The sequence below is a fragment of the Macrotis lagotis genome, chromosome X (genome assembly GCF_037893015.1).
Source record: "Macrotis lagotis isolate mMagLag1 chromosome X, bilby.v1.9.chrom.fasta, whole genome shotgun sequence".
NCBI lineage: Eukaryota > Metazoa > Chordata > Mammalia > Peramelemorphia > Peramelidae > Macrotis > Macrotis lagotis.
This window is the reverse complement of record NC_133666.1, coordinates 47595440-47621914: the sequence shown is the minus strand read 5'-3', so window position 1 is coordinate 47621914 and position 26475 is coordinate 47595440. Positions and strand designations below refer to the sequence as shown.

Below are 26475 nucleotides of genomic sequence, written 5' to 3'. Positions count from 1 at the left end.
CTAAATTGCTCTCCAGAATGGTTGATTCAGTTCACCATTCTACCAAGGGAACTTTAATATTCCTGTTTTTCCATTTTCCTCTAACATTTGCCCTTTTTGTCATTAAATTAGCCAATCTAATAGACATGAGGTGGTACCTTAAAGTCTTTAATGTGTATTTCTCTAATCAATAGTGATTTAGAACATTTTTTTATATGACCATAGATAGCTTTTTTTTCTTCTTTTGTAAATAGACTGTTCATATCCTAGGCCAAACCCTTTTAATGTTAGATCCCATTTAAGAGAATCTTTATTGTTTGGGGGTTTGATGTAATCAGCATAATGGCTTCCACATGTAAGAGCAACTGACCTATCTCAATGGATCCATCACCGAGAGGGAAGGAGAGTAGCTTGTATTGTATTTGGGAAATGGTGTCATGCTTTTAATATCCCCACCTTCGGCCTGAGATAGAGACCCATCTTTAAAATGCCAGTATTATTCTGATGATGCCTTATGGCTATAAATCATAGGATATCCCAGTCCTTAAAGAATTAAAAGAAAGGTGTATGGTTGTTATTCATAGGCTATAGTGAAGAGCTATACAACACAAATGGTGGAAAGGTTATCACTGACAAGGTCTACAACTGGAAGGAGAGGCAGGGAATGACAGAAACAGTTATATAGTGCCTGCTCTGTACCAGACACTGTGCTAAGCACTTTACAAATATTATCTCATTGGATCATGCCAACAGTCCTGCAAGGTGGTTGCTATTATTATATCCATTTTTATCACTGGGGAAACTGTGGTAGAGAGAGGCAGAGTGACTTGCCCAGGATCACACAGCTAGTAAGTGTCTAAGGTTGGCTTTAAACTTTGAGTTTCCTGACTCCTGGCCAGTGCCTATGCTGCCTCACTGCCTCAAGGTGGGCCTATCTTGTAGCAAGAATGAGGGATTAGGTTACCAGTCAAAAGTCCCCAGTGATACCTTGGTGCCTTCATAATTAGTTCAGAGATCCAGCAGAAGACCACTGGCATGTTAGGGTGACCAACTGTGGGAGACTTCTGGGAAGACACAATAGACAAGGATCAGACAGGATGGTAGAGTTTGTACCATTGAAAGAAATCCCCACCCTGATGAGCTCCTATATCCTCATACATCTTACTGTTAGGATAGTTCCGTGGTAGAATGGAGTAAATTGTTAATACAATACTTGAAAATGAGGGTCTAGGGTTTTGTGAGTTGTGGAGAGGAAAGGGGGAAGACTGTTCACTAGAGTAGCCTGTGACTTAGTTGATGAATTCCTAGGGAAATGCCACACAGGATTCAAGCTGGGCCTGGAACCTAGGGCTCTTTCTCTTATGTTCCAGAGGCCTGTCTGCTACCTTGAAGTAGCACAGAGAACCATACCAAAGGCACTACTTTTCTTTAAGTGCTTTGAGATCACTGGAGAGAATGTGTTCTCTTTTTCTCAGTAGCCACTTAGTAGTAATGCCTGCTGGGACATGCCATCTGAAAGGAATCCCATCACAACATTGTAGGCTTGGGCTCCCAGTGACAACCATTGGGTGGGGAGGAGAAAGTTGATTTATAAGTGGTCAAATCTGCTGGTCCCCCAAAGCCCCAGGATTCCTGCTTGCTCCCTGATTTGAGACAACAGCAGAAGCAGCAGTCCCCCTTTGGCATAACAAATGGTTGAAAAAATGTCAGCACTCTCAGAGCCGAGGCTGGGAAATGAGCCTCTTTCCGTGTCCATTAGGGCTCCTTAATCACAGTCTTGCACATTCCCGCAATGAGGGAACAGTTTGCTACCATGACCAGACACTGGGTAATGAGCAAGACATTAGCCAAATGATGGGCTCCTGGCCACCCTCCCTCTATACTTCCTTGCAAATTGCAAGGTGATTTTTAGGTGGTGACCTCTAAAACAGCTAACTCTCCTAGGGACAGCTTGGATTCCAGTGAATCCCATTTGGCTTTCAGACACCATCTCTTTTTGAAGGCAGCCTTCGAAAATGGTGGCAAGAAGTGGGAAGGGGAAAGGAGGTACCTCAGTCTGCATAAATTCTGGAGGCTATCTTCATATTCTTGTTATTTGTGAGGCAGGGCAGCTAGGTGGTTCAGTGAGTGGATAGAGCACTGGCCTTGGAGTCAGGAGGATGGGGATTCGAACACTGCCTCAAACACTTGACTCTCACTAACTATGTGACCTTGGGCAAGTCACTTCACCCTGATTGCCTCTCATCCAGGGCCATCTCCAGTTGTCCTGATTCCTATCTGGACACTGGACCTAGATGGCTCTGGAGGAGAAAGTGAAGCTGGTGACTTAGCACAGCATCTCTCTCACTCAAATTCAACTTATGTGCTTGTCATGGCATCACCTCCCTGATGTCATCTTTTTTGAAAATGAAAGATTATTATTATTATTATTATTATTATTATTCCTTGAGAGGCAGCTGTGGGGCAACAGGAAGACTTGAGGTCTTAAGGTGACCTGGCTTCCAGTTATGACTCTGTCATCACTAATTCAATGTGACTTAGGGCATCCCTCTTTTTTCTGGGCCTCAGTTTCCATCTCTGATGAAAAGAGGAGGAGGTGAATACATGTTCTGTAGGATATTCTAACCCTTTAGGAGCTATGTGAATATGAGTTATTTTGAGAAGTTGGGAGATGGGAGGAAAAGAAGATTGACACTGGCGTCAGAAGGCAGAACTTTGCTCTCATTGGCTTTGATGCTGGCCAGTTTGGGACCATGCACAAATCATTTAACCTCTGGAATGTGAGGTTTCAATGTGATGATGGATATGAAGACCTTTAGAAACATATAAATTGGCTTCTGAATGCAAGGGTTTGTTTTTTTTTATAACAATTGTTATTCTTGTCAGCCCATCTGGGACATGGCAATGTTGGTGTTTGTTGCTATTTTGTAAGCAGTAAATGGAAAAGGATCCTTCCCTGGCCCTCCCATCAGCATGAGTCTGGGAATCTGAAGCCTTGGATTCTAGTCTCAGCCCTACCACTCATTTACTTCATGACTTGGCTGAGTTACTGTCCCTTGTGAGCCTCAGTTTCCCTGTCTATAACATAGAGGATGATTTTGTTCACTTTGGCATACATTTTGTAAGTTTACACTCTGTGCCAAGAACTGGCTAGGTACTAACAATACAAAGATGAAAATGAAACAACCCAGGCCCCCTGGGACCTTATATTCCATTGTTGACCCAACGTGGGTACCAAGAAGTAAACACAGACTCTCTACTAAAGAAACAGTCCTTTCAAAGGAGGGAGCAACGCTAATGACTGGGACAGTCAGAAAAGGCCACAGTAGACGCTATCTGTGGTCTCTTCCAGCCCTCACAAAAGCCCTTGATTGGAGCTGAAGTGAGAAGGGAACATTAGGGGAAGGGAATCCCAGAAAGCCTACTCGAGGCAGATCCGGTGCTTCTCTTTCTCTCAGACAGCAGCCTCCAGGTTACCTTCTCTGTGTCTGGCACATTTTCCCCAGGGTCTAGAAGGAGATTATCAACCTTTCCAGTTTTATTTCTCTCTTGACTTTCCCAATAGTCAGTCAAACTGTCCATTTCTCAGAATCATCCCCCTAGTCTAGCCCCATTATTGGACCAACTTCCCCTCTACCATACTCAGTTGGGGTGAGGAGGGTGGTGGTCTAGTGTGCTTTCAGTTCACTTTACATTTGGCCCTACTCTACCTCTAAAGTCCTTTCCAATGACTCTATATTTGAATCTGCCACCCAGGGCTGTTTGAAATTCTTTCCATACAGGTCAGACACATCCATGTCACAATCTTTTATACCTTTGAAAACATCCATCTTGTCCTCTGTAAGTTTTCTCTTCCCCAAGGCAAGCACCACAGTCACTTTAGCAGTGCCTCCTGTGGAGGATTCAAGGCCCTTCCTTTTTCTTGCTGCTCTCTTCCTCTGTATATTTACACCAGTTGTCTTTACCTGCAACAACCTGATACAGCTCTTTCTGCCTCACTCTCTCTCTCTCTCCCCCCATCACCTTATTCTGCTGCCTACTCTATAGCTGTCTCAATGAAATAGAAGCCCTTTAGGGGCAGAGGCTCTTGAATTGTCTTTGAATCCCTAGTACCCAGGACAGTGTCTCAGACATATAAGAAAGTGTTTAATAAATATTTATTGTTGGATTAAATTCTTTAAGACCCCAATGAATCTGGGCTAGTCAAGTCCAGAAAAGCAGAGAAATAAGTCACATCAATCCAGGACCTCTGGCTTCTGCTACATGTAGTTATTTTCACCATTTTCTGTACTTATCCTCTAGGCCATTATCTAGAGGGGGAAAAGGGAATAATTACCAGAGCCCACATCTCCTTTCAGCTATTGTTTGCTTGTCTATTGATCCTGGCCTCAGTGGGTTTGTAATTGTGTGTCTCTTTCACATTTGTCTTGAGAACAATGGACTTTTCTCCTGTTATTATGGGCAGCTTCATCACAGCAAGATATCAAGTTGGGTCTTGGATGGAGGGGGAGGAGGCTCTCTTCAGGGGACCTAATCTGGATGCTTCAATTTTTATTATTGGTGAGCTCAGAAATCTACCCCCTTTCTTATTTCTTTTCTTGCCTTCCATCCTCCCTTCCCTACATATATCAAGGACACATTGTTTAGAAGGCATCTTTCAGGAAACTTTCCTTGATTATCTATTGCCTGATCCTGTTCACTTTCATTATTCCCTCTCCCACCAGTTTTCATTACAGAATTGCTCCAGAAAATATTCTAAGAAGATTTTTACTTGTGGATGTCCAGTTTTCCAGAGGAAAGACCCACTTCATGAAGAGGAACCATTTTATATCTTTTCTTAACTATATAGACACTCCCTATCATTCAGTATGGAGTTCCATACACAGTGGGTACTGGAGTCAGACTGTTGATAGATTGATAAACTGGACCACCATTAGAGAACCCCAATTTTGAAAAACTGTGATTTCACTTAATGTCTCTGGGCTTCAGTTTGCTCAAATAGAAAAATGAGGAATATTGCTCTATTTCTAAAGTTCTCTCCAATGATTCTATGACTATAAAACTGCATGAGAAACATTGCTCCTTCGATTGCCAGAGAGATTGTGACTGAAAAATGCATCAGCCGACAGTCATCTTGGTGAGAAGCTTCTCCAAACACAGCTAAGCTAGCCCTACTCAAAATCTTCTAGCTTCTCAGGCCCTCCCAGGAATTGTGTTCTACACAATTGTGTCCAGGAACTTTGAACCTTTGAGAGCTCACACCAAGATGAGGCATTTAGGGACTTGAGTGGATGGAGGAGGTAGAGAAATTCTACAAAGAATTTGATAAGACCCTGCAAACTAAATCACCATTTGCTTTGATATTCGATGACTTCAGTGCAAAGGTGGGCATTAGAGGAGAGAATGGGAGAGATTGAAATCTCATAACTGTACAGTAGCAATATGCTCTTCAAAAAAACATCTGGGGGGCGGCTAGGTTGCGCAGCAGATAGAGCACCTGGGGGGCAGCTAGGTTGCGCAGTGGATAGAGCACCAGTCCTAGAATCAGGAGTACCTGAGTTCAAATCTGACCTCAGACACTTAATAATTGCCTAGCTGTGTGGCCTTGGGCAAGCCACTTAACTCCATTTGCCTTGCAAAAAACCTAAAAAAAACCCCCAAAATGATCTGGAAGGCACTGGAAGTAGCAAAAAACAAACAACATCACAAGAAAAGGAAATCGATTGTATTTGAATAAGCAGGAAATTACTTGTTGCTAAGGTGGGAATTATTACTTAAATCAGTTGTCTATGTATAGTTGGATCACTGCTATTATAAAGACTGAAACGCATACAAAATAAGAATAAAAATGAGACAAATACGGCATGCAATTAAAATGATTCTAACCTAACCTATTGAAATGAGTTGTTGACACCAAAGAATGGAAAATGGATGAGGGAAAGGACATTGACACCAATTATAATAATTTTATAAAGATGTTTAACTGACATAAATCAATTGCCATAACAAGAAGACCAAAAGAGCATAACAGCAACCTTAGTGAGTAAAGATTTGACCTGCTTGCCAAATGGAGAGGTGTAAGGGCCAAGGGCAACACTACTTTAGAATATAAACTTGTTTATAAAATTGATACTCAGTTTATGAACAGTATCACCTCATAAAACAGCAAGAAGCAGTGGAGGGAAAAACCAGTTTCAAAAGAACTTAGCAAGAGACATAACTAAGCAGCTATCCTGAGGACATTTAGGGATAAAACTAGAAGAAGAAAACCTTGATGAAAGAAGGAAAAGATGTGAAACGGTGAACTTTACAAGTATCTCTACCTGAATATATATTGGACATTAGCCACATGTACAGCTAATGTCAAGTATAATCAGCTATGTGCCAGATGAAGCACACTATGAGCAATACCATTCTATTTCTATTTCTTCTACTAAAGCATGGTGGTTTTCAAAGGCAAAGGATGCAAGAAAAATAATAGGAAACTGATTTATAAGCCCTGGGTTCTAATCTTGGTCTTTTTGGCCTTTTGACCTTGAGCAAGTTATTTAGCCCTGAGTCTCAGGTTCCCTAGTTATACAAGGAGGGTGGAAGTTGGTTTAGAAAATATCTAAAGAGGTATCAGCTAGGTGGTACAGTGGATAGAGCACTGATCCTGGAGTCAGGAGGACCTAAATTCAAATGTAGCCTCAGACAATACTTGCTGTGTGACCTTGAGCAAGTCACTTAATCCCATTGCCTTGCAATAATCAAAAAAAAAGGGAAGAAAGAAAAATTCTCTAAGATTCCTCCCAACATTAACATCTCATTATATTTTCTTATGTTTGTTTCATCTTTAACAGTGTCCATGTCCTACAATCTCTTCTGGTTCTGACATCTGGCAAATTTAGATCATAAATGTGAATGTACTTTGTACGCTTTGAAGTGCTGTGTACATTGTTAGCTCACTCCTTAAATCTTTCTTCCCAGTCCATAGTCCAAGCTTATTATAGTCATTTATTAATTTCTTGAAACTAATTAAAAGCGCTAGAGCTGCAGAAGCAAATAAATACAACCTAGGCAGTGGATAAATCTACTTTTACATCTGATGCTGGGGTCTTACCAGTGGCAACTTCATCTTTCCCCCTAAACAAACTCAGATGATTGAGTCCTTCTAATCTCAAAGAGATTTCCTCTGCATTGGCCAATTAATACAACTCTCACCAGCTTGTCTTCTTACTGCTCCTGATATGGTGGGTTCACTAAATATGGAGGGTTTTGTCACTTACTTCAGCTAGCAAGAGCATTGTGCTAATGAGGCCAAGGTCCTGGATTCCATCATGGCATGGACCAGTTTTTTCTTCTTTCTTTGCCGACCACATAGACTGTGCTGCTGGCCTTAGCCAGCTGCCTCCAAAAATGACTGTGGCCTGACTTTTCTCATAGAAGCTCACAACTCAGTGCCAGAAGACCCATGTTCAAGCCCCAGTTCTGACATTTACAAATTGTGGGACTCTAAGCAAATCATTTTACGTCACTGGGACTTGGTTACAATGGGAATGATACTTGGTGTACCACTGGCCTCACAGGAGATCTGAATTCCAGTCTCAGCTGTAATTATATTACCCTGAGTGTGTCATATTCCCTCTCTGAGGCTTGGACTTAGTGGGTTTGTAATTGTGTCTCTTTCACATTTGTCTTGAGAACAATGGACTTTTCTCCTGTTATTAATGGGCAGCTTCATCACAGCAAGGTATCAGGCTGGGTCTTGGATGAAAGGAGGGGAGTCTGTTTTAAGGGGACCTAATCCAGATGCTTTAATTTTTATGAGCAGCTAGGTGACACAGTGGATAGAGCACTTACCTTGGAGTCAGGAGGACCTGAATTCAAATCCAGCCTCAAACACTTGACACACACTAGCTGTGTGACCTTGGTCAAGTCATTTAACACTTACTGCCTCACATTCAGGACCATCTCCAATCATCCTGATCCATATCTAGCCACTGGATACAGGTGGTTCTGGAGGAGAAAGTGAGACTGAGGACTTAGCACAGTATCCCCTCAATCAAATCCTATTCATGTGCTTGTCATGGCATCACCTCCCGGATGTCATGGTCTTCTTCAAAAAAGGAAGGATAAACATTGTTACTTTCTTCCTCTCAGAGCAATGAGAGTTACTGTTTTTACTACTACTACTACTACTACTACTACTACTACTACCTCCACCACCAACCCCACATCACCATCAACATCACCCCTACTACTCCTATTACTACTATACTACTACTGCTACCATTGGTCATGAGACAGCCTTACTCAGAGAGTGTGGATGACAGCCCAGCCCAGCTCCACTTCTTTAATAAGGGTCTGCTGATTGGAAGGTAGGATAGAAGAAGGAGGGTCTGATCATATCACCTCTGTATATAAATGACACCTTTATTATATATCTACATCTCCATATATATGTGCACAGTGAAGACATCATTTTTAACAGCTGTGTTTAGTTGAATAACAGATTTAGAAAGTGCAGACTTTAATTAATCTATGCTTTCTCCTGGGATTTCAGCACCATCTGATTTACTTTCCATGGCTACAAAGTGTTATTGTAGTTGAATTTTTGTTTTTTTTTGTTTTTTGTTTTTTGCCTATCAGTTCTTTGCTTATCCTCCCTGGATATTAGTTCCATTCCCTTTCTTTGCTTTTTTTTTTCCTAAAAAATATTCAGGATTCATTCTGGAATAGACAGTCCATCCAGAGAAGAAAACTGGGAGGTCAAACTACTGGTAGTATTGTAGGCAGAGCTGGGTGTAGAGCCTAGCTCTGCTCCTTACTAGCTGGGTCATTGGAAAGATCACTCCCCCTTTCTGAAGCTCTGTTTTCTCATCTGTTAAAATAAAAGGCTTGAACCCACTGAGTTGTAATCTCTCCTAGCTCTTCATCCTATGAGAACTCTTGTTCTAATTGAGACCTAAGGGGAGCATTATGAGTTTGGGTATAGTGGTAGTAGGGATCCATGTGGGATGTGGAAGACATTTAACCAACACGTCTGCTACCTCTTTCCCAGCTTTCTCATTCCTTTACTGACACAGACTACAGGACTTCTCTATGACCCATTGAGACTTTTGTTTCTTTCTTTCTTTTTAATTTTTTATTTTTACAAGGCAATGGTATTAAGTGACTTGCTCAAGGTCACACAGCTACAGAATTATTAAGTATCTGAGGTCAGATTTGAACTCAGGTTCCTCTGACTCCAGGGCCCGTGCTCTATCCACTATGTCACTTAGCGACCCCCCCATTGAGATTTTTGCCTTGATAGAGAGCTATCTAAAATTTTCCCTTCCTCAGAAGGATTCAGCAGAATCCCTCAGGTTGAATTGAGAGGAAGAAGCTGTCACTGGAGAGAAGAGATAACATAGACTGAAGAAACTGGGGGTAGTAGAAAGAAACCTAAAATTGGAGTCAGCAGACATGCATCTGAATCCCTGGCCTCTTCTATGAATTAGCTGTATGACCTTGGGTGAATCATTTCTTCTTGGACTCAACTTTCTCCTCTATAAAATTAAAGTATTAGATTAGATAATTGCTAAATTCTCTTTCCTCTCTGACAGTCCTTTTGCTGCTATCATGAAATATAAGAGCTTAGAAGGAGCCTTAGAGCTCATCTAATTCATTTTACAGGTGACCCAGAGCTCTGGCACCAAGTCAAAAGTATTTTCCACTATAGCAGAGCTAGTCCTTTCCATCAGTCAATTATACTACTAAGAGTTCATGTTCATATGGCACTTTAGATTTAGCAAAACATTTGACATATATTACCTTGTTTTAGCCTCAATAGTCTCAAGAAGCAAATACTATTATCATATCTCCCATTTTACAGGTGAGGAAACTGAATCTGAAAGAAGTTCTGCCCAGGATCAGATAGCTAGTAGATGACTGAAGCCAGATTCAAACTTGGATCTTCCCCATTTCAAGTCCAGGGTTCATCCACTGTGCCATCTCTGAGATTCTATGTTCTATGGGCCTTTGCATTTCTAATAGTCTGTATCCCCTGCCCTTCCAGCTCTTGATGGTCTTGTTATTTTTGTTCTAAGGCTCTTACTTTATTTGATATTTTGGGTCCCTTTCGCCTCTAACATTCTCTGTTCTAACGTCCTTTTTTTTTGTTTGTTTTTGCAAGGCAGTGGGGTTTAGTGACTCACCCAAGGTCACACAACTAAGTATTAAGTGTCTGAGGTCAGATCTGAACTCAGATCTTACTGATTCCAGGGCAGGTGTTCTATTCACTGTACTTACTACCTAACTGCCCCTCTAAGGTCCCATTTAGCTGTAGCTAGAATCCCTTAGCCAAGGAGAGGCACGAGAACAAAGGTGGTGGAGGCTCTTGGTAGTGATGACCTCAAGTTTCTCTCTCCAGCTTCCTAACTCTCCTGGCCTCTGCCCACCAGACACCCAGCACAGGTTTGCCGAACAGGTTAATTGTGCTCACAGCTATTTGGAATCCATGTGTAGAGAAAGGGGAAGGTATTGACAGAAGCACACCTGAAGTCGAGACTGGATCTGTCATTTGGTGGTAGTGTTATCTTGGCAAAGTCATTTAACCTGGCTGAGACTCAACTTCCTCATCTAGAAAGCAGTGTGGTGAGGATCAGACAAAAGACCTAGTGGGGTAAGATAAAACCCACTGGATGTGCTATCTGAAGAGCTAGGTTTCAGTCTTGCATCCCCGACTTATTGCATATATAAAATCGGCAAGACCCCTTCCCAGCTATCAAACGAGACTACATGATCTTTACAGTCTCTTCCAGCTTTCAGGTCTTTGCTCCTACATGTAGTCAAAAAAGGTTCTACAAATACAAAGACTTCTTTTCCCTTCAGCAGCCATCTGAGGCCCTCCCAGGACCAGGCCCCAGATGTGCTAGGGTGATTCAGACAGTTAGAAACCTTATTGTGCCACATGTTCCTCTCCTCCACCACCCCCCAACTATATGAACTAAGGAAACTAAGGAAACTTGCAAAGGCAAGAGATGACAGGACCACCAAATCACTGATTCCTCCCCACACACACTCTCACATCCCTTGGCCCCCCTCCTCTTTCTCTGTCTTGGCAGAACATGCAGCAGCTGTGAGAAAAGGCCCCAAACTTGGGGGAGATAGATAGGGAGAATCAGATAAACAGTCAGTTCCCTGGTATTGTGGGCAATTTTCTCCCTGCTCTTTTATGGCCTACCTAGGTAGACTCTTTCCTTCTGACTTTAGTTTTCTTGCTTGTCTCTCTCTGTGCCCCTTGAATCTCAATGCTATATCGGTACCTGATCCTGATCCAATTTGACCCTGAGATTTCTACATTACTCTCAATGCAGAGAGCATGATATAATGAAGAGAGAGCTAGGAAGCCCTGGCCTCAAGCTCCACTTCTGAAACATCCTGGCGGCTGTGTGACTCTGGGGAAGTCACTTATCCTCTTGGTGACCCACGTGACTCCCAAGCTGGGACTGTTCTGCATTTCTAAGAGTTTCTTATATCAGTGAAATCAAGTATCCATCCACTACTTAGCCCTTTCTCCCACACAGTGGCCTAGTAGAAAGAACTTTGGGCCTGAATTCTAATTCGCTGAACTCAAATTCTGGCTTTGATATTTGCAGATATTAACTTGGCTCGTCATGCTCCCGCTGCGGACCTCAGTTTTCTTCTACGTTAGGTTGACGCCTAACTGCCATCCTTCTAGTTGCTGAGGCCTGCAACCTCGGAGTCAGCTCTGGCTGTTCCTTCTCTCTTACTCAGCACATGCTGATGAATGTCAGTTCACTTGTTAGCATTGGACAATCTCTTTCTACGCTCTCAAGGTTAGGCCCTTTTTCTTCTTGGCTTTTTAATGATATAAACCAGTTCCAAAATGGGATGGGCCACCATGGTAGGTAGTGAGTTCCCCAGTTTGGGAAGATTCCGGAAGGGATCAGATGACCATGTGCTAGACATGCTTTAGAGGAGAAGATGCTCTGGTAGGGGGTGGAGAGGCTTTGTAATAGAAAAATACTTCCTGTGGCTAGGTGGCACAGTGGATAAAGCACCTGCCCTGGAGTCAGGAGTACCTGGGTTCAAATCTGATCTCAGACACTTAATAATTACCTAGCTGTGTGGCCTTGGGCAAGCCACTTAACCCCATCTGCCTTGCAAAAACCTAAAACACAAATACTTCCCACCTTTGAAAGTAACATGACAATGTCACTTATCATTATATCATTCAGACTCAGTTGTCTTTTACTGTTCTTCCATTGTTTTCAGGCCATTCATTTTGGTAAAGAAAAAAAAATCCCTTTCTTTGGGGCCTTTGGGGTCTATTGTGTTATCTCTGAAGTAAAATGACAGCAGGATTTAGCAGAACCTAGAGTTTCTGACTTCCAAGTCAATGCCTTTGACCTTCCCCCATTTGTATATTTTTGGGGCCTATTTTCTATACTAGTTTGAAGAAGTAAACGCAGTATTTGGGAAGGTGTGGCTAGACAGCAGTTCTTGCAAAAGGATCTAGGGGTTTTAGTGGACTAGAAACTCCATATGAGTCAGCCGTGTCATATAAGCATACTCCCCCCAATTTTTTTTTCAATTTAAATATTTTTACTTATTTGTTTTTCCAACAGCATTCAATGGTAGTTTTCACCAATCATTTTTTTGCAAGACTTTGAGTTTTATAATTTTCTCCCTCCCCTCCCTTCCTTCTCCCCCTGACAGAGCAATCTAATATAGGTTCCACATGTATAACAATGCTAAACATAGATCCATATTAATCGTGTTGTGAAAGAAGAATCAAATCAAAACAGAAAAAAATCATTAGAGAGGAAAAAACCCATAAAACCTAATACAACTTTTAAAAATTGAAGATAGTAAGCTTTGGTCTGCCTTTAAACTCCACAGTTCCTTCTCTGGATGTGGATGGTATTTTCCATCCCAAGCCTTTCAGAATTGTCTTTGATCATTGTGCTACTGAAGTGAACAAGTCCATCATAGTTGATCATCACCCATTGTTGTTATTAGTGTGTACAGTGTTCTTCTGGTTCTGCTCATTTCACTCAGTATCAGTTCATGCAAATCTTTCCAGGCTTTTCTGAAGTCCCACCCTCATAATTTTTTATAGAACAATACTCCATGGCATACATACATAGACCACAATTTGTTCAGCCATTCCCCAATTGATGGGTATCACCTCAATTTCCAAATTTTTGCCACCATGAAAAGAGCTGCTGTGAATCTTTTTTGTACAAGCTGGGTTTTTTTTAACCCTTTTCCATGATCTCTTTGGGATATAGACCTAGTAGCGGTGTTGCTGGATCAAAGGGTATGCACAGTTTTATTACTCTTCAAAAAGGTTGGATCAGTTCACAACTCTACCAACAATGCATTAGTGTCCCAGTTTTCCTACGTTGCCTCCAACATTGATCATTTTCCTTTTTGGTCATATTGGCAATCTGAGAAGTGTGAGGTGGTACCTCAGAGTTGTCCCCCCAAAACAAATTAATGCTATAAGAGGCTGCCTTGGGATTCTTGTGTTTAATTCTGAGTTCTCCCTTTGAGGAAGGACATTGGCAAACTAGAAGCTCACAAGGATGGTAAGGAAAGGAAACCATGCCCTATAAAAATCAGTTCAAGGAACTCAGAGAAAGGAAGACTTAGAAGGATGTGATTGTTGCCTAAAGCTTAATGAAGAGCCATTATGTTAGAAGAGGAATTGATTTTGTTTTGCTTGCCTTCAAGGGAAGAACTAGGAGCAACAGAGGGAAGTTGCAGTGACAGATTTTAGCTCTATGTAGGGAATCTCCCTTACAATTAGAACTGTCCCAAAATGGAAGGGACTGCCTCAATTGGTAGCAGGTTTCCTCTCCATCACTAGAGTCTTTAAGCAGAGACCAGACAACTACTTGCTAGAACTGGTTTCAGAGAGATTTCTTACTAAGTTACAGGTAGAATTAGATGGTCCATAATCTCTTTCAACTCAGGTTCTATGAGTCCCTGAGTCCTGGAGTCAAAAGATCCAAAGGACTTGAGTTAGTCATTGTTCTACCACATGTTTGGTGTGTTGCAACTCTAGATGGTTTGCTCAACCCCTCCAGGCTTGTGATCTCTGAGGTCCCTTCTAGCTCTAAGTGAATAACTTTTTGTGACCATATGCTCATTGAGAACTTGGCTAAAGTTTTTTGGTTATCTCTCTTAGCACAAGACATTTCATATGATAGATCTTTAATAGATGTTGATCAAATGAATAATTGCCTGGTCTATACAAGGAGCCATTTTCTTGGCAGTCTGAGTGACCAGCCCTGTGGTTGGGTTCCTTAAGTTCATCTTTGGGCTAAAAGTCTCCACCTAGAGATCTGTGTAGTGGTAACACCCCAGCACCTACCACTATTGTACCCACCTGCTGGGATTGTCCCCTGCCCAAAACAGCTTCTGTCCCCGAAACAAAAGGGATGAGACCTGAGCTTCTGAACAATCTTGATTTGCTGGGCAGAGTGCATTTGTTACCTTGGAAACCAATTGCAGCAGGGTCCCACTTAATGAAATTTATGAAATCAACTTGAAGACATCTTGATTAGGAATGTGCTCAAACATATAGGGTTTGATGAAGATGCACAGTCTGCAGATGTGCACAAAGACAGGCGGGCCTCTTGGATTCCAGGTCTGGGGACGCATTGCCGAAGCTGCTCAGAGCATGGAGCTTTCTCTCTGAGGAAGCCGTTTGTTCCTTTTCACAATGTTGGCATTTCATTTTAATTTCCAGAGTATGTTTTAGCTTAATTGGCACAGTGGTGGCTTTACTGTCTGATGCCAGCTTTCTGCAAACCTGTATTATTAGACCCTGAATGCAAAAGAAATGGAAGGGTGGGGCTAGAACCTCACCAAGGTGGATAGAAGGTCAGAGAATAATAGAGTGGAGAATGACAGGTTTAATGGAGGAGCCGGGAGGGCCCTTAGAACACAATGTGCCAAAGCCAGGAGAAATCTTTTAGTAAAGTATTTCAGCAAAACAACCAGGGCAAAAGAAGACACTGCTGCCTACACAACAGACTTCAAATTCAGAGTTCTGGGTTTGAGTCTTGGCTTTGCTTTATCCTAGTGTCTGTCTCAGAGCCAATGCTTTAACCCCTTTGAGTCTCAGTCTTCCTATCTTTAACATGGAGATGATCACAAGCTCTATTGCTAGATGAACCCCCAAGAGAATCTTCAGAAGAGGAAACAGAGCTAAGATCTGTCACTCTGCAACTTCCCCCTATTGCTCCTAGTTCTTCCCTTGAGGCCAAGCAAAACAAAATCAATCCCTCTTCTAACATGATGGCTCTTCATTAAGCTTTAGGCAACAATCATGTCCTTTTAAGTGTCTCAGTTTCTTGAACTGATGTTTATAGGGCATGGTTTCCTTTTCCTCACCATCCTGGTGAGCTTCTAGTTTGTCAATGTCCTTCCTCAAAGGGAGAACTCAGAATTAAACACAAGGATCCTAAGGCAGCCCAGGATAGTATTAATTTGTTAGGAGAAACAAATCTTTCTCTGTAGAGAAGTGACTTGTCCAAGATGATGAAGGTAAGAAATTGAAAAGCCAAGATGGATAAGTGGTACTTGCATGTACCTCCTACTTTATGAATTTCTTTGGGAAGAAAAGACTTCCAAACATTATTTCTTCTGTTGGCCTGCCTTTCTATGCCCCATAAGGGCTTTGCAGCCATCTGGAGTTTCTAGGGTGGTTTAATGGTTAAATCATTGCTCGCCCTAGCCTTGTGTGGATTTAATTTAGTCCTTTGGCATGGAGTTTGCCAAGCAGAAAATCTTTGAAGTCAGAATCATGCCTTCTGTTCCAGACATCTTCTCACCCGTTCAACTGCTTTCAAATGCAAAGTGGGGACCCAGGTATTTGTCAACCCTAGGTAAGGTTTGAAAGTCACAGCCCCCATGGGAGGCTTCTAGCCTTCGCTCAAACATTTCCAACTGAACTTGTCTCCAAATCAATCCCTACGGGCCACAAAGAGGAGGATTTCCTGACATTAAACATATATGCTTTTATTAAAATAGATCTCTTGTTGCACTCTCTTCCTGCCCCCCCCTTCCCTCAACCAGGTGCTGCACCCTAGGCCTTTGCCTACCCAGCCTGCCTCTAATCTTACCACTGTTCAGATTTCAGATATCACTGTTCATAGATTTCTCTTCTGAATTGAGGCAGTGAGATTAATGAGTGTTGGACTGACAATCTGGGCACCTGGTTTCTGAGTCATTCTTTGCCGTTTAACTAGCCTTGAACAAGTCACTTAATCCTGTGACACCTCAATGTTCTCATTTGTGAATAAGATTAATAACCTATGTTACCTGGTTAAACCAGGGACTCTACCCCTGACCTCCCTTGGTTCTTGTGGGTGGGTTTTCCCCTTATCTTGTCTAGAACCAGATGTCAACTCCATTTCATGGCCATTTCTCTACCCTCTGCCCATCATCCCATCTCCTTTGGGCTCCTTTCGTGAATTGTTCTGCTCTGACAGGGGAGCTTTCAACTTCTCTTGCTAGCTACTGGGACCCAGACCTCTAAACCCTTTCCCAGTCTTCTCTACACCAATCTGCCACCGAGACTTGCCCCATTCCAGTTCTTTAGGTGTTGTCATATACCATTAGAATGAAAACGCTTGGAGGATTGGGACTGCTTGCTAGGATTTGTATCCCTAGTTCCTGGAAGCTAGGAAATATTTGATAAAAGCTCTCTTTCTCGATCTGTTCTAGAGTCCTGTGAGACTCACGTGAGATAATGGACGATGAAAGGCTAAAGGTCTCTGGGTGTAAGTTATTATTAGAACTGGTTTTGTGATTTCATAATAGAGAAGGTGCAGATCAGCACCTTCTTGATAACTTAAAATCTTAGACATGTTGATAGCACTGAGAAGTCATGTGACTTACTCAAGGTCACATAACCAGAATATGTCAGAAGCAGAACTTGAAGCCAAGTGTTCTTGACTCCAAAGAAGGCTGTATCCAGATTCATGATGGAATTGTTTTGCTGAAGGCAAAACTGGGAATAATAGTAACTCACATTCTTATGGCACTTCAGTGCCTTGCCCATACATAGAAGGGACATAACACATGCTTGTGGAATTGAATAGAATCAGGCACTTTTCTTAAAACAACTCTAATTAGGTCAGGAATGCAAATACCTTTATTCCCATTTTACACTAAAGGCTCCAGAAGGGAAATAACTTACCCTGGATCATCCAACAAGTAAGTGTTAAAGTCAGGATACCAACTAGGCCTCCTGATTCCAATTTTGACGTTCTTTCTATTACTATATGGCCCTGAACTGCCTTTAGTTAGTTTTTCCTACTTGCTGATTCTTAAGAGTAGGTTCACTGGTGGGGGCTTGTGGATTTTAAAGAAGCATAATTCAGACATATAGAGAGTCCTAAATTAGGTACTCCAATAACTAGCTAAAATATGCTTCCCTGCAGTTATGCTTCTAAGTCTCTGGTCTTGTCCAACCTTCTTCCAATGTGGGTATCTTCCAACCCATGCCCTTTCCAGGTTTCCCTTATATGTTGTCTTCCTGCTAGAATCATTAAATGGGCGCTCCTCATTTTATAGATGAGAACATGGACTCTGCAGTAGAAAAAAACATTGGCTCCAGAGTCAGAGCACCCCAATTCAAATCCCAGCTCTGCCTGTGTTGGGCAGGTCATGACCTCTGCAGGGTCCAAGTTTCTTATCTTTAGAATGAGGAGATCGGACTAGAGCAGCATTTCACAAATTTTGTGATTTCACTTCACAGTATTATAAGTTCCCAAAGGACTCCTCAAAGAACTTCTGTTAATGTGGGTCGTATCTATTGAGAGTTCTTTTGTTAGAAATTAAAACATGCTAGCTTTATTATGAAAATGATTTTGTCTCTGTAGACCTCCTGAAAGGGTCTCAGGGACTCTTGGGGCCCCGGACCATGCTGAACTAAGTATCTGTAAGATTTCTTTCAGATCTAAACCTATATAGCCCTAGATTGGATGTTTTGCCCAATGCTGACTTAAATTTTGTGACCATGTCTCCCTGTCCCTCCCTGTCTTCCATGACCTCATGGACCCTCCAGCAGTCACCATTATTTTTGCCCCTTTGTAAGTTATTGATTTTTATATTGGGTTATTAGCATTGACAGATGCTTTTAATTAAAAGAAACAGACACAGACACACACATACACATACACACATTACCACCCCCTCCCCAAGCTCTCAAGAGGCAAGCATTCTAATTTGGCATGACATTATCAGGCCTAACAGTTGTTGGCATGTGAAATGTCTAAAAGATCATCCGTTGTTACCATAGCCTTTTGGAGTAGTCAAATGAAGTTCAAACTCGGGATGTTTTTGAAGTCTGAAGTCTCCCTGGGGATGTCTTTCATAACATCTCTGAACTGGCTAACGCTACAGTAAATGAAACACACAGAACTGGATTAAAGGGTTATTTCCCTGGAGTGTCAAACTGACAGAAATGGCAGAACCTTAGGCCCCAATATGACATACTGCCAGTGACAGGAGGCGCCCTCCACAGGCCTGGCCCTATAGTTCAGTGCCAAGAGTCTGGGCCAAGAAGACAAAATTGTGACCATCCACAACAGGTGGTTGGGCAGCTAAACCAGTCAGGGAAAGAGTTAGACCCTTGTTAGGGCTTAAGGTGAGTCAGTTTATCTTTGAAACTATAGAACCTTCCAATTAGAAGGGCCATCTAGATCCACCTCTCATCCAATGAATGTAGGACTCTGGAAACACAAAATATTAAAACTAGGGGAGACTTTAGAGATCATTGCATCCAACTTTCTGATGAAATTGAAGAAAAAAAACTGGAAATAGGGAGATTAAAGGACTGACTTGGGATTACAAAGTCAATAATGAAGCCAGTTCTCCAATCTGGGCTTTCTGACATTAGGTCCAGCACTAAATCATACTTTCTTACCCTCTCCAATATCCCCGGCAGAGCAGTCATTATTTAGCCTCCACTCAAATCATTAAGGGTTGTATAAGCTAAAACCAAGCAAAAGGTAAAGTGCCTCATTGGGCAAAGTAGGCTGGAACCAATTAAAGAATCTGGGCAAAATACTTGAGCTTTGCATAGTTCAGTGGCCAAGAAGTGGGATAATGGTGGCTTGGCAGGGGCCAGATGAAGGAGCACAAAGTCCTGCAGCCTGTACTTGATCAGATAAGAACAGGGCTGTGTATTAAGTGGAACTAAGGCTGAGTGGATGTCTCCATATTGATTGTGTGGTGTGATGTCAAGAGTCCTGAGTTTGAAGTCAGAGGACCTGACTTGGCTACTTACCAACTGAATAATTGTAGGAAAGTCATTTCCCCTCAATGAGTCTTGTGTATAAAATGAAGGGGTTGGTACTAGAACAGCAGAAATTGGTAGAGCTGCAGGGAAGTATTTGTTCTTATATAGTGTTGTTGAGACTATAGATTGGTTGCAAGCATTCTGGAGAGCGGCATGATATTATTTAATATAAAATCACAGAAAGGATTCTACCTTTTGGCTGAATGATTCTTTTGCTAGAACTTTATCCTAAAAAGTCATGTATCCAAATATATATATAGCTGCTTTTTTATAACAGTCAAAAATTGGAAACAAACTCTAATTATTGTAAAATGAATAAGTTAAGGTGTAGCAATATAATGGAATATGATTGATATTGTAAAAATATAAAAATGAAGCATATGATAAAATATAGAAAGTTAGGTATGAGGTGATACAAAGCATGATCAACAGAACCAGAGTGAAAGTCAGAAAAGAAATTTAGCCTATGGATCAGCAGCCTAAATTTTGAACTTACACGAATGGGATTCAGTATTGGTGGTTGTATCAACCTTCTTCCCTCCCTACCTTTGAAATGACATTCTTTGACTCATTTTGTTTCCACTCAGAATTCCTTTTTTGGAAATCTTGAAATGTAATTAAAATGTAGCTTGGGTCTAGGTCTTCACCAATGTGAATAAAAATTTCTCAGCACCTATAAAAGCATTCAGGATACCAATACATACTGGGTATAGGACAGACTTTATTCCTCTCCATAAAAATATAAAAGCAACAAAAAAGAATCATAGTAGTTCCCAAGCAAGCAGCAGAATACTCCTATCTCGCTAATGAATTTTCCCTTTCCCCATGTTTTTATAAGGTTCCCCAGACTTAGTAGTTTTGCCAAAGGGGCATCCTCCCATCATTTTTTATTTTGATTTTTTTTGGACAAGGCAATGGGGTTAAGTGATTTGCCCAGGGCCACACAGCTAGGCAATTATTGCAGCTAGGTAATTATTAAGCATCTGAAGAGGATCTGAACTCAGGTCCTCCTGACTCCAGGTTCAGTGCACTCTCCACTGTGTCACCAAGCTGCCCCCTACAGCACTACCTATCTCATCATTTTTATAAGGCCTACTCTGACCCTTAGAGACCCATTTAAACACCTAGTTTTGTGATAGTAACTTGAGTGCTTGGAATTCCCCTTTAAGGAAAACAAATTTGGGGTTTCAAAAGAGGCAACCCCCTTCCTATAAGACCTCCACCATCCAATTAATTAATAATAATAGGACAGGGCAAAGTTGATTTTTTTTCCTACCTCTTTCTCTACCCCATCATCATAACTTTATTTACTTACTGTGCCTTTAGCTGCAGGAGGCTTTGTACACAATCTTCTTCCTCTCCTCTCCAAGAGGCTGGCATTCCCCAGAAACCATCATTTCCCCTATCACCTTGCCCCTTCAATTTCTTACTCTAGTTGAGTCATTGAACTCTCTAGGAATTGGACATTCCAGGAAATTTCATCTCTCTCCAAGAGAGCTACAGTTCAATGTCTTCCATGCTGAGGCTATGTAGTTCCCTTTTCCTGGGTCCATGTGTTTGAGAGAACGCATGTTGCTGCCTTGTACCTCTCCTCTTCAGGGTTTGGAACTGCTATTCCCATTGACACCAGCGTTACAGCTGTTACTATTTTGGGGGCTGAAATTTCTTGGCCCCCTTCTTGGGGCCAAGGTGGAGATAACTCTCTAAAAAGCTTTGCTAATATGTGGGTACTCCCAAGGGATCCAAGTCTACATTCAATGACTCTGGACATTGAACCTGCATAGAAAGGGGGAGAAGGGCAAATAAGTCACCATCTGCAACAAAACTACTTTAAAGCCTAATACAATGGGATGACTCTGACCCACAAACAATAAGAGCAAACCAAAGCAACTCTAATTACTGAAAGCCATTCCCTTATTCTTTGGCTGATGGCATGATTGCAGTTCTTGCTTTTTGGGGATTCACTTGATTCCTAGTAAGTTTTGTTTCAATCCCTAATTTTTATTCTGTGAAGGTCTTTGAGTTTTAGGTGTGTTTCTTGCAAGCAACAGATTGTTATATTTTGTTTTGTTGTCCAATCTGTGAGTCTTTTTCATTTGATTGGATTGTTTAATCTATTATATTTAAAGGTTTGAAAGTTAGGTTTAGGTTTTCCTCTATTTGTCTCCAAGTGCTTTGTCATTGTACCTCACCTCTTCCAAGTTAGAATTTTCCCCATCTTCCTCTGTAAAGAAGGTACTTTGTCTCTTCCCTTGATTTTATCCTTTTGCTGTTGTTTTTCAATTATGTTTGACTCTTCGCGATCCCAATACTGTCCAAGAGTTTGGTGTTTTGTTTTGTTTTGTTTTTTGATAAAGATACTGGAGTGGTTTACTCTTTCCTTCGCCAGGGGACAAAGCAAATAGAGGTTAAGTGACTTGCTCAGGGTCACATGGCTGAGTATCTGAGAACAGATTTGAACTCAGGTCTTCCTGATTCCAGGCTTAGTACCCTATCCCTTTAAAGCAACCCTATTGTCACTGACTCTCTCATATATGAGCCATTCCCCATTCCCACCTGTTTCTTTCCCCTTTCCCTAATTCTGGTATTTTGCTAAATTTATTAGTTCTCTTTTCATTCATTTTTCCTGGTTATTAATTCTTTCCCTCTTGCTTTTCTATCTCAGTTAAGTAGTCAAGTAACATCCTTCCTTCTCTCTCCTCCAACATGTTCTTTCATTTTTTAAGTTTCATTTCCTTTGCTTTTTTCCAAAACTTTATTTCTTTTCTTCATTCTCTTTAACATTTCTTTTCCCTCTTCTAGACTTTGATTTTTTGATTCATGGACATTATGCTTAGTTAGTCGTGCTTTAGTCTGTGTATTCTTCATGAAATTAAAGTTTCTAAGGTACCTATTTGGAGTTCCCTCTTCTAAATAGGTTCCATGTTATTGCATTGTGGGTCATTGGAAAGAAGGTGTTGAATAATTGAGTTAGGGATTACAGATTAGCAGTCACTGCTGTTAGTTCAGTAGATTTTTACCTTGCTGGTGTTCTTGGTTCAACCATAGAAGTAGTTGAAACTGCTTTACCTCTTGTGTGGAATTACTATTTTGGAGAGGTAGTAAAGATTGGAGAAAATGTCTAGTCTTTCATCTTGTTTATCATGTGACCCTCAAGTTCTCATTCTCCATGAGACCTGAATGGGTCTCATTTCCAACCTTGTTGGCTCATAGAACTTCTCGGTTTAACCCCAAAAGGAGGAGGCAAGAAAGAAAAAACAAATCTAATAATAAAATTATTCATGACTAGTATTTATATGGTGCTTTAAAATTTTCAAAGTTCTTTACAAATATTAATTCAGTTGATCCTTACAACAACCCTGAGAATGGTAAGTGGGAATTATTATCACCATTTTACCAAGGTGGAAACTGAGAAAGCTAGTAAGTATCTGAGCCTGGATTTGAACTCATCTTCCTGATGCCAGGTCTTACCAGTATTTTAGAAAGACTTGGAAAGGGGCATCTAACAAGTTCCCTTTGGTACCTGTACTTTGGGGCCTTCAAGGATTTAGCAAGTGTTTTGGTAGGCATTTCTGTCCTCTCCGTGTCACGTGGTCCATACGTTAGTGGAGCTGGGATGTGGTTGGAGGCCTCTTGACTCCATATCAGGGCACTTTCTAGTCCCCCCACCCCAGCTACTCCAGTAGAGCTGTATCCAATATGGGATGTTGACCAGCCTCCTTCTCTTCACAGCTCTACTTGTCTGTGGCCTTTCAGCACTCTCCTTGACCTACCCAAAGACCAAATCAAGAAGAGAGGAAGAAACATCAGAGCAGACAGAGCACACAGAACCAGCCCAGCTCCGGGAAGGTGGGATCATTGGGGAAGAGTGAGTAACACCTACTCCCGTTCCAGGTCTGGCCTCTGCCCTTCTCTTGCAAGAGTACTTGGCAGCAGGAGACAGGATAATCCTAAGAGTTGGGAGTCAAAGGAAATATGGGTGCTTGGACCTAATTTTGTAAGGTCAATTACCATATTTTCCCTATATAGACTCATAGATTGTTAGTGTTAGAACATAGGATTCCAGAGCTGAAGGGGCCTTAGAGCAGAGAATGTCCTATTTGGAGGGGGTTTTCATACAGAGAATGTCAGAGCTGAGAGGCAACTTAGAACACAGATTTTCAGATTTACAAATGGCCTTAGAACAGGGAATGTCTGTGCTTGGAAAAACCTTAGAATGGAAACTGTTAGGGCTGAAAGGGACTTTGGAACAGAGAATGTCAGAGCTGAAAGAGACCTTAAAACAGAGACTACCAAAACTAGGAGGAACCGTAGAACAGGGAATGTCCGAACTGGAAGGAACCTTAGAACACAGACTACGCAAGCTGGGAGAACTTTTAGAACGAAGAATGTCAGAGCTGGAAGGGTTTTTAAGACAGAGGATGTTATACCTGGAAGGCATTTTAGGACCCAGATTGTCAGATCTGGGAAAGACCTTAGAACAGAAACTATCCGAACTGGAAGGGGTCTTAGAACAGAGAATGTCAGAACTGAAAAGAGTCTTGGAACAGAGAATGTCAGGACTGAGAGGGGCCTTGGAAGATGGAATGTCAGGACTGGGAGGGATCTTAGAACAGAGAATGACAGAACTGGGAGGGAATTTAGAGCAGAAAATGACAGAGTTGGAACATATCTTGGAGCATAAGTTGTCAGGGCTAGAAGAGACCTTAGAAAATACATTTTCAGAGCTGGGAGGGACCTTTGAACAGAAAATGACAACACTGGGAGAGATTTTAGAACAGAGAATGTTGGCACTGGGAGGGACCTTAGAACAGAGAATATCTGAGATGGAAGAGGTCCCAGAACAAGAAATGTCATTGATGGAAGGGATCTTAGAACAGAGAATGTCAGAGCTGGGAGAGGTCTTGGACCAGAGAATAGCTGAGCTGGAAGAGATGTTAGAACAGAGAATGTCAGAGGTAGAGAGTGTCTCAGAACAGATAATGGCTGAGCTGGAAGGGATCTTGGAACAGAGACTGTCTGAGTTAGAAGGGATCTTGGGACAGAGATTGTCAGAACTGGAAGAGACCCTCGGACAGAAAATGGCCCAACTGGAAAGGGCCTTAAGACAGAGAATGTCAGAGTTGTAAGAGACTTAGAACAGAGAATGTTGGAGGTGGGAGGAACCTTAGAATGCAGGATGTATCAGCTGGACAAGACATTAGAAATCATCTAGCCCACTTTCCCCTTTGTTTTTCCTCTCCCTCCTGCTGCTGCCTCTTAGAACCCCGCTCCCACACACACACATCCACCCATACAGCTCAGTGCCACCTTTCCTCAGCAGAGGATCAGGGATATGGAAAGCAAAGATAACATGTCAAACCACTTTACCTCCTGATTAGCTGCTCTGGTCAAAGTTAGGTTTGGGTGGAAGAGGTTGGAACTATTCAAATAAGGTTTTGGATTATCCTGGGACCACAGCTAATTTGAGAGATGGCTATACCCTGCATTAGTGAAGGGGCAGTTGTGGTACTTTGATTTGATCTACCCTTCTGCAGGCTGTAATTATATGTAATGGGTAAGCGTCCAGAGCCCGGTTGGGGGTCAGCTCATCTGTGGCTGTCACTTAGCAGCTGGAAAAACAGCTGGAGCCGGAGCCATGCTGAAGTCCCATCCGTGGCATGGGACCCAGAGCAGCAGGACAGAGAGGCCTAGGGGTCCAGGCTGAAGCCTGTGGTGAGAGTGGGGATGGTTGGGATTCTTGGAGAGTGTCCTGACCTCTGCTCCTGAGCTTACTCCTCAGTTGGCCTGAGCTGTCACAACTTTTTAATCAGCTGGCAAACCCCTAATTAATAATAGTAAAAAATCAAGGGCTACATTGTCCAAGAGAGCAAAAATCCCATAGGAAATTTGCATCTCTTAGAATAAAACATGTTTGTCAAAGTTAGGGATGGGAGGGAGACCTTAGGACAGAGAATGGCAAAGAACTTAGAATATGGAAAGTCAGAACTGAGAGGGTTCTTCTCTGAGTAGAGAAGGTGAGAGAGCTGGGAGTGATCTGAGAATTGGGAAAGATGGATCTAGCAGGTTCCTCAGGGGAAAGAATGCCAGTTATGAAAGGAACCTTAGGACAGAGAAAGTCAGAACTGGAAGGGAACTAAGAACACGGAAAGTCAAAATTAGGAAATGTCTAAGAACACAGAACATCAAGATCAGAAGGGACTTTAAGACAGAGAATGTTAGGTCTGGGAGGGATTTTGAGGCTTATAATATAGCTTCTAAGAACAGATAGGGCTTTTAGGGAGCATCTCATTCTACTTCCTTATTCCACAGATAGGAGATGTCTCCAGATACCATAGAAAGTGAATGGTAGAATCTACTCTCCTGATCCCAAGTCAATGTTTTAGCTACTTCTGCCCCTGGCTTGTACATAAATTCAGAAGACCTTTGTTCAAATGAACAGTCAGCCTTGTCAAGTGGAGAGTGTTGGTTTATTTTCTTACTCTTATTGGATTCAGAGCAACCAGATGGCTACCTTAGAGATTACTTACCATTCTAATCTGAGGGGGATGACATGTCCATAAATAAGGTAGAGTGTGATGAAGGCAAAGGAAAAATCCAGACAAAGAGTTTTAGGAAAATTAGAGGAAAGAGAAAAATATACCTGGAGAGACTGGAGAAAGTTGGATGAATGACCTGGACTGGAACTTGAAGGAAGAGAAATATTTCAGCAGCTGGAAATGAGGAGGAAATGTGTCCCAGGTCTAAGGGAATAGGTTATGCCAAGGTGGAAGAGAGAAGGTAGGGTGAGAGCCTCCTGTCATTCTATTTTTCCTCTTAACTCTGTTCTTCTGGACAGCTAAATGGCATAATGAGTAGAGCTGGGTTTGGAGTCAGGAATCCTTGAGTTCAAATCTTCCTTTAGTACTCAGTTGTTTTGCATGACCCTAGACCTCTCTCATTCTCAGTTTTCTTATCTGTAAAATGGTGATAATGATAAGCCTTTGCCTCACATGGTTGCTGTGAGAATCAAATGAGGTTGCACTTGGAAAGTATGCAAACTTTTAAGCACGATATGAGACTTGCAATATTATTGTAATTGTTTTGTTGTTGTTATCTTACCTCACTGTGCTCCTGGTCCCTGTCCCATAACCCCATCTCCCCCTCCTCTCCCTCCACCAATGCTAACTTTCTTCTTTTCACATTCT

At 41.9% G+C, this 26475-nt stretch overlaps 1 protein-coding gene across 5 annotated transcripts in view; it reads left to right on the top strand.

Moving 5' to 3' along the window:
• The window catches only part of NEXMIF (neurite extension and migration factor), a 194663-nt gene that overhangs the window by 131299 nt on the left and 36889 nt on the right, over positions 1 to 26475 (top strand). For 4 of the 5 annotated variants that reach the window (XM_074200053.1, XM_074200051.1, XM_074200055.1 and 1 more), the window contains one exon: positions 23021 to 23156. The gene's annotated coding sequence lies outside the window, so the exon portion shown is untranslated. The remainder of the gene's footprint in view (positions 1 to 23020; positions 23157 to 26475) is intronic. The other variant, XM_074200052.1, reaches the window with a different exon arrangement.